Source organism: Phalaenopsis equestris, unplaced genomic scaffold (assembly GCF_001263595.1).
Source record: "Phalaenopsis equestris unplaced genomic scaffold, ASM126359v1 Scaffold000002, whole genome shotgun sequence".
NCBI classification, from domain to species: domain Eukaryota; kingdom Viridiplantae; phylum Streptophyta; class Magnoliopsida; order Asparagales; family Orchidaceae; genus Phalaenopsis; species Phalaenopsis equestris.
In genome coordinates this window covers 72891842-72897690 of record NW_018164444.1, presented here as the reverse complement: position 1 = coordinate 72897690, position 5849 = coordinate 72891842, and the positions used below count along the sequence as shown (strand labels likewise).

Below are 5849 nucleotides of genomic sequence, written 5' to 3'. Positions count from 1 at the left end.
GTGTTCGGCTCGTTCGTTAAGAAACGAACACGAGCTTATTTCAAACAAACTAAATTTTAAACGAACCGAACACGAACACAAGCTTTGTTCGTTCGTGTTCGGTTCGTTTACACCCCTACCTGTCTGGCCTTTATCAGTGGGCGCACTGTTGAACTGAATTTAATGTACAAATAACTCCATATAGTCTTACAGAAATAGCTCAAAAACTTCTCATTTCTGACATATTTGACCTCCCTTAGAAGGTAGGCTATATATTTGAAAGTTTTGAAAATTTCTTATCTTGAGTTGTCATGTGTATGGTATCGGATTCTCGAACTCACGACCCTCTTGGACAACCAATGTTACTCCTGTTGGAGTCTCTTTCATGGGCTCAGCTTGAATGACGTGCATCTCTCCTTCATCAGTTGGAAGTTGTTACTCCTCCTGTGAGTCCTCACATTCTTTAGTGAATAACGTATCCTCATCCATTTCTTCAACTGCTCCTTGCTCAATGAGGCAATTTGATGCATTATGTCCAAAATCATGGCATTTGACGCACTTTCTGGCTGAGACAAATTTAAGAATGCTTGTTGGCTCCATATGTTCTCCATTCTCAATTAATTCCTCCTCAAATGAGGTCGGCTAGTATGTTCAACTGGGTGTACTCTTGCTACTTGATCACGGGATTGAATTCTGTCTGTAAGATGTGACGATCATCCGGTGATGTTATTTCAAACTGGTAGATACTTGCGTTGCATCTCTCGTTTCATCTTGAATTAGGTAGTATTTTTGTTTTTCACTTTCTGCTGATGTAGGTGCTTCGAATCTTCCCACCACAACGCACTCTTCTTTAACTTGTTGGCTAGTAGCTTTACCATTATATATGGTGGATTATCCTTGTATTCAAAGATATGTTCTAATGCCTAGAGCCACTTGATTAACTCATATGAATCTATGTGGCTGGCAAAATATGACGAGTCACCTTACACTCCAAAATTTTGCTTCTCCTTTGACATTCCATGTCAAAACTCTAGGATATTGGTTCTTCATCACAGAGAACTACTCTCTGGAAGAAATTCACTTCATTCTTTTGATACGACGAATCGTCATTGTGGCTACGGATGACCCTCTTGGATCGTCTTCTTTTGAAGGCAGCAAGCATATTTTGTAGTTAAAGGATTTTCTATTGCATATTTTTATAGCAAGTTTTTAGACATCTCTTTGTAGATTTGTTGAATCTTCTCTCGCCTTTCGACTATGCTTTCCCCTCTTCAGCCCTAATCTTCTCACGGAGTGCTCCCGCATTTCTTCCAATCTCGGAGCTTTCTTCAAAATGACCCGCTCTCACATTCTTTTGCTCTAACCCTCCCTCTCACATTATTTCGAGACTTATGTGCTTTTTCCTACGATATTATCTATCCCTTCAGCCCACATCTCCTGTCTTTGTGAGTTTGGTTGTTAGTTTTTCTGAGAGTTACAAAAATTTGTTGGTAGTTGGTCATTTTGTGCATTTGATTTATGTTTTTATTCATTATATATGAGGGTATTGATTGTTGGTGATGGTGGTTTTGGTTGTTGTTCTTTTGTTTCATTATTTTGAGATGCAGAGGATGAGATGTGGCTTTCGACTGTTGTGGTTTGAGTATTATACATGTGGCAGTTTGCTATGGTTTGAGTATTATACATATCAATTGGGTGGTCTGCATGCACATCTTAAAAAAAAAAGGGAAAAAATTGCATAGTGATGCTTGACGGAATTCTTTAAGGGGGTTCATGTATATAAATGCCCCTTAAAGGCTAGTGAAGGTGATTTTTTGATGTGCATATTTGAATATTACACATTGTCCATTCGAGATTCCTTATCAACTTTCTTAAAAGGTAGACAATATAATGTTCAAGTCAGTTTAAGTTCATGTCATAACCCAACTAAATTGTAGCAATAGATAGACATAGCTCCATGTGGGTTATTGTGAAAGTATTTTATGTTATATGTCTATATATGAAAGTACTGAAATTTCTAAGTTAATGTAAAAGTATTATGTGGCTACTTGATTTTGAAGGAAGTCATTTTCTGTTACCGAAGTGAAGTTTGAGTATTTTTATTTAATACATTCAATTTTTATTCATATTTCACCTTCAAATTGTGTTGATTAAAGTACTATTGTTCATTCTATTTTATTAAATATGGATGGTGGTTGGACTGAGGTATGTGTGCTCGTCTTTACTGTTGGGTGTTTGGTGCTGGTGCTTGAGTGTTGGTGATGGTGGCTGGACCGGGGTGTGTGTGCTTGGGTGTTGGTGATAATGGTTGGACTGGGGTTTGTGTGCCTCTCTCTACTGTTGGGTGTGTGGTGTCAGTGCTTGGGTGTTGGTGATGGTGGCAAGAAATGGGGTGTGTGTCTCTCTCTCCACTGTTGGTTGTTTTCACAATTTTGTTTTTCCCTTGTTTACATGTTTTAGCTTTTACCTTTTTTAGGTTAGGTATTTGCTTTTCTTAGCGCTTTCTTTTTTTTCATGTTCTTTGCTTTACTGTCATTGTTAGTGTGTTTTTTGATCATTTTCATTTATTTGTTCCATTATGGTTAAGACCAATGAAAGTGGCTTCGTCAGCAATGTTGGATAAGTAAAAAAACATATTTTGCAACCTATTTATTAAGGAGATTGAGCTTGGAAATAAACTCACCAAGTACTTTAACAAGAAAGGGTGGCAGAATATTGTGACGAGGTTCCAGGAAATGACAGGAAGAGAGTATGATGGGCTAAAATTTAAGACCAAGTAGGATCAGTTAAATAAGGACTTTTAGTTAAGTGTTGCCGATATGAGAATGATTAGGTGGATGAGTGGCTTTACACTTAGAGACAAAATGCGAAATGAATATATTCGTGATAGGGTTGGTGTAGCTCTTGTGACGGACAAAATTAGAGAAAGTCGTCTTAGATGGTTTGGTCACATTAAACAACAATCATTTGATGATCTGATTAGGAGAGCAGATGTTTTAGATTTGACTTGTGTTAAGAAAGGCAGAGGTAGACCTAGGAAGACTTGGGCTTATTGTATTAAAAATGATCTTAACTTACTAGAACTAAATGAAAATATGGCTCTAAATAGGACGCAATGGAGAAAAAGGATTCACGTAGCCGACCCCACGTAGTGGGATTAAGGCTTTGTTGTTGTTGTATCTATGTTATTTTGTTTTAACTAATATGCTTCCCCGAACATTGCAGGCAGTGACAACCGCAAATAATTTCAAGGTGAGTGGAATTGAGTTGAACCTGGAAGAGAAGTTGGACTTCATGTTTAGAGGGGTTGCCACGATGGGCATTCACGCGTTCAACCCAAGTGAGCAGAGTTTTGCAGGCATACCAGTTAACTTGGCAGCCGAGTAGGTTACTGGGTCAGGTGAAGGCCCGAACATATAAACTTGAGGGAGCTTGAGTCCACTTGCCAATCAAAACGACGCAAGGTGATGAAAAAGAAAAATGAGAAAGACGCTTTTGTCAGAAGCTCAATAAATAAGCTGATAGAAGTATGTGCAATTCGACCTGGTCCTTCAAATGACACCATCATAGACGACTTTCTTGGAGTTTTAGATGCACATCCTGAACTTTTGGCTAATACAATATTCTATCTAAACTCTATTAAGTTACTTGAGGACCCGACCCGCAGACAGATATTCATGAAGTTGCGCCCCGACTTCATATTCACATTTTTCTTTGGAAAAATGATTCTATGATGACACTGTCTGATGACATTTTTTTCCGCTGTTAATTTGTTTGATTTTTCATTCTTTGTTGCAAACAATAATATGTCGCCATGTAATTATTTCTAATATGGAGCAGTTACTATTCAATTTTTTATATTTTTTTGTGGGTTCATGAGGTCCATGATGAGACATATGACTTTATGGGTTCTTCTGGATGGTTGGTTTGTCGTTGTTACATGTGAAATCCTAATGAAAACAACCTAGATCTTCTCTTCTTTTTGGTGCATCGGTTTATGATGACCTACTGGATGATCTTTTTTGGTGATATGAACATGTGGCACAGGACGTTTGTTTCTCGTTAGCGTTGCATGTGAAATCTTGATGAAGGCAATCGAGATCCTCTCTTCTTTTCGATGCATCGGTTTATGAGGTCTTATTGGATGGCTTTTTTTGGTGATATGCACATGTGACACACAACGTTAGTTTCATCTGTGTTAAAGGCAACCGAGAACTCATTTTTTATAGGGTCCATTATCTTCATGTAGTGACAGATTTGTTGGTTTGTGTAGTTAGCTCTCTGAGACCTCACGCATGCATTTTTTTTCCAATTTATGCTTTTTTATTCGATAATGTTTTCGATAACATTTTCTTTTACATTTTTTTATTTAGTTTAATTTTCTGAGTCGACTAATGTCTCTCCTTCATCTTTCAAGGAACATGATTTTTAAGATTTCAGAGACCCCCCCTCCCGTGACTTGCGATATGTCATTGTGGACTACAGACTTCTTTGTTGACGTCACGACGAGCACACAATTATGAGAGAAAGTTTTACAGTTGCCCGCAGAGCATCACAGAGATGTATGCTTTCTTCCGGTGGGCAGACAGTCCGCCAAACTCCACCGCTAATAGTGATTGAGGTTCGATGGTATCTCTGGAGGACGGTATATCTCATGGCATACGCCGTCTCGATTTTAAAATTAATATTATCATAATTTTAATCGTAATTTTAATATTTTTTTGTCAATCTTGATACTCACTGTTAAGTATGGACTGTTTCATCTTTTCTCTTTATTGTTCTATATTAGTTTTTTGTTTATGCAGTATCAAATATATTATCAAAATAATTCTGCTACAAAGAACGTTATTTAACAGAGGCAGAATGATCATTCATTCACAAACAACTACAAATCAAATGTTTTCAAATAACTGCCCCAAACAGTTAGAGAGTTTATCCGAATAAATTGTTGATCATCAATTTATCAGAATAAACTATTAATGATTATTCAACAAGTTATTATCCCAAACAAACCCTAATGGCCCGTTTGGGGCAGCTTATTTGGTGTGGTGGTGTTTTAAAAACGCATTTAGTCTGTTTGGATAAATTGCATTTTTGCAACTTATGCATTTTCTAAACGCTGAAAACAAGATAAGTGCGGTGGCAACTTCTAGCAGCAGTCTGACTTATCCAAAAAAATAAAAAAAATTATAATAATTATCACATCTAGTTTATTAACAGATTATTTTTAATCAATTTATTAACAAAATATCCAATAAGCTGCATCCGCCCCAAATAGACCTTCAATCTCAAATACTAATAAATTGCCAGATACCCTACTAATTATACAGAAGTTAACTCCCCTTGACGCGTTCCTTGAAGGCTTAAACCTCCTCACTCCATGTACCTCCCAAGGAAGCAAATACTTTTTCGAAATCGTAATCTTCTATTGTCCTTAATTGAACATTTCCCATTTCAAATATTTACAAATGTACCACCTAATTCTTATATTTTTTTACAAAAATACAACCTAATTCTTATATTTTAACAAAACTAACTAAACTTAATATTTTACATGTATACCACCTTGAAAAAATATTTTTGGCTTAAACCTATATCTTTATACACTTATATCACCCAAATTTTTCATCACATCAAAATGTATCAATATTTACATTTTTTTTGTAAAAGTATATACATACATATATATATATATATATATATAACATATCTAGAACGACCATCAGGGAGATTCTTCTTGTTTGTTTCCTTTTGATGATCTTCTTTAAATAATTCTTTTCACATTGAGAATCTTCCTTTCTATCTTTGCTACTGAATAACTCTCACAACGTAATAACACATTCATATTTTCCATGAAAGAAGTCGAGACT

At 36.2% G+C, this 5849-nt stretch overlaps 1 protein-coding gene across 5 annotated transcripts in view; it reads left to right on the top strand.

Annotated features, from left to right (window-relative positions):
• The window catches only part of LOC110027143 (pentatricopeptide repeat-containing protein At5g61990, mitochondrial-like), a 14678-nt gene extending 9979 nt beyond the window's left edge, over positions 1-4699 (top strand). For 2 of the 5 annotated variants that reach the window (XM_020728481.1, XM_020728472.1), the window contains exon 3: positions 4397-4699. The gene's annotated coding sequence lies outside the window, so the exon portion shown is untranslated. Of the gene's footprint in view, positions 1-3204; positions 3771-4396 lie in introns of those variants that run through there. The other 3 variants (XM_020728451.1, XM_020728458.1, XM_020728466.1) reach the window with 2 other exon arrangements.
• Positions 4700-5849: the final 1150 nt, after the last annotated feature.